Genomic DNA, 2,871 nt, shown 5'->3' with positions numbered 1-2,871 from the left:
AAATCTGACTGCTTTAGTTAATATCCTTCCATTAAGCGTTTACCCACTTTTGACACATTTTAAGCAAATCCTGAACACTAAAAAAAACATTAAATAAAAGTGGCTACACGTCTGAAATCTTGAGGAATTTCTGTTTCATGATTTTTAGCCGCCATCTTGCCTCCCTGTTGGACTGCTGGGTTAAACCATCAAATGGTTCCCTAGTGCGGCTGTGTCTGCAGCTCACCACTCCCCCAGGGGATGAATCAAATGCAGAGAACAAATTTCACACACAGCTAGGTGCGTGAAAACTGATGGAACTTTAACTTTAAAGTGAATGGTTTGCAGTAGTACCTTAAGTTAGAAGATCTTTTAATTTCTGATTCACAATGATTTGAGTAAAGAAATACTTAGAGATGCAGTTTTAGGTTTAATTTTCTTTACATATGTCTTCCACCATCAAGAAAGTGCCACAAGAACATGTTAAAAACACCACATGATTTTCATTGGAGTGGGTCTTACCAATACATTTTTGACACCCAAGGGTTAAAATCTGCACCGACTGGTAATAATACAATTGCGATAATTGTTATATTGATGGAAACAAATGGAGGCACAAAGCCACTTTTTTCATTATTCTCACAGCAAGAAATAAACCTCATTTATTTTTGCATCTATTGACTGAATATTTGCTCTTGTTTTTATTTCTTTTTTAATTTTTTTTTGTGCAGAAACCTTAGAAGCAGGAAATTAAAAAAGCAGCTGTTTGACAGAGATAAGCCTCATTCTCGCATACGTTTATAACATCTTGCATACAAATGGAGACAAAGCTGCTCACCGACATGCACTTAAGGAAAATAAAGAATGAAAAGAAAAAAACTGTCAGGTTTTAAATTGTAATGATCATTCACAGTCAAAGCCATACATTATTGTTGACTAATGTTTCTCCCCGCCGTTTTTCTTCACCTAATCCATCTTTCATTGAGGTTTGCTCCTTTAAAAAGCTAATTGTTTGGGCTGCAGTCAGTGCACACTCTCACCAGTTTTTGTTCATTTTTTTCTGCAATGGAAAAGCGAAGGAAGGGGGGGGGGGCTGACCTTCTCTGCAACAAAATGAGAAAGGACAGTCTGTAATGAGGTTTTACACATTTTAGTCTCCAGCACGAACAAGCCAATTTGCAAAGCTTCCCGCTTATTGCTGCAGATCGCAGCTCGCACTTTACCCCGTATCTGGGCTCAAACAACATCCTTTAACGGCACTTCTTTGCATTTGACGTCCCTTCTTTACCATGCACACCACGGCGCCTCCAGAAAGCACAGATCCCAGCCTACTTGTGTTCTCCCTCTCAGTGTCCAACCCAATTTCAGTTTGATGAAATAGTAAAGAAAAGAATGGCTCCTGGGATGCACAGATGCCAGCGGGCGGTCTGCGAAATCTCTTTTAGTTCGTGACAAACACAAAGCAGCGCAGCACGCATGACTTATTCCAGTCATATTCCAACATAAATAAATACCTAATAACTCTGTTTGCTTATATCGCTGAAGCACAACATGGTTCTGTTTGCAGAACGGTGCGATTCGGCAATAGAATTAGCATACGAAAAATAGGACTGTCACATTTCAGCCTTTATATTATAGCAGCTGACAAAAGAAGTTTGGCTGTAATGAAATCCGGCAGTATTCTCATCTTGCATTCTTTACAGACCGTGTCTAATGTGTGGATTCATTTATTTTAGACGCCTATGATTAGATTGGAGCCACTGATATGCATATTTTCCTTAGTACTTTAATTTAAATAATTATTGTGGTTTTTTTTCAGATGTTTGACTACAAAATATTTTATTTAATTGTGTTGAAATTATGTTTTAACACTTTAATCAGCTCCAAAAAGAGGAATTAGAAACAATTAGGTAACACTTTATTAAAAAGAATCTCTTTATTAACATTAGTTAATGGATAATTAAGCATTAATTAACTATTAAAGTGCTAAAATTCACTTTTATGCAATACTTGCATCACTTTGAGTACTTTTTAATGCATTTGTTGGCAATTAAATCATGTTTATTATTTAGGCTTACTTAATACATAAAACAGCATTAATGACTAAGAGCTATGTGTGCATCAAAAACATGTTGATTCATATTTTTCTAAAGCCTTAATAATGTCAGTTACTGTTCAAAATAAGGAAGCAAAAAGCTTTTAATTAAAGTTTTTAACTCTTTATATCCATCTATCTTCTGCTCATCAAGGACCAGGTCACGGGGGCAGGAATCTAAGCAAAAATCCCCAGAGTTCCCTCTCCCGGGTCACTTCCTCCTCCGTGGGTATCCCGAGACATTCCCAGGCCACCCGAGAAACATAGTCTCTCCAGCGTGTCCTGGGTCTTCCCTGGGGTCTCCGCCCAGTGGGACATGCCCGGAACACCTCCACAGGGAGGCGTCCGGACCAGATGTCCGAGTCACCTCTACTGGCTCCTCTCGATGTGGAGGAGAATGGTTCTCTCCGGGTGACTGAGCTTCTCCCCCTATCTCTAATGCCTCATTTCCAATGAGTGGTTCTAGACTGGACCGGACCGGTACTAAACGGTATTTTAAATGTTTCCATTTTAAAATGGATCCATTAGACCAGACCGATTTGTACGATTTTTGGTCCTCCGGTGGTTGAAAGTCCATAGAAAATTGGAACAGACCAGTTAGAGCGAAGCTGCTGTTGTTACATGATGAAATCCATTGATTACCGGAAAAGTATCCCAACATCAGCAAGCGTCCAACCAGTGCTTTTCCCCACTCAAGATTCTTGACAAAAGTTTTGTCGTCTTATTGGCTGCATTCTCCTTTGCCTCCCGCAATCTTCTTGCAAAGATTTTTAGAGCCCCTGTAGTCGCACCATTAT

Source organism: Oryzias melastigma, linkage group LG6 (assembly GCF_002922805.2).
Source record: "Oryzias melastigma strain HK-1 linkage group LG6, ASM292280v2, whole genome shotgun sequence".
NCBI classification, from domain to species: Eukaryota; Metazoa; Chordata; class Actinopteri; order Beloniformes; family Adrianichthyidae; genus Oryzias; species Oryzias melastigma.
This window is presented reverse-complemented; position numbering follows the sequence as displayed.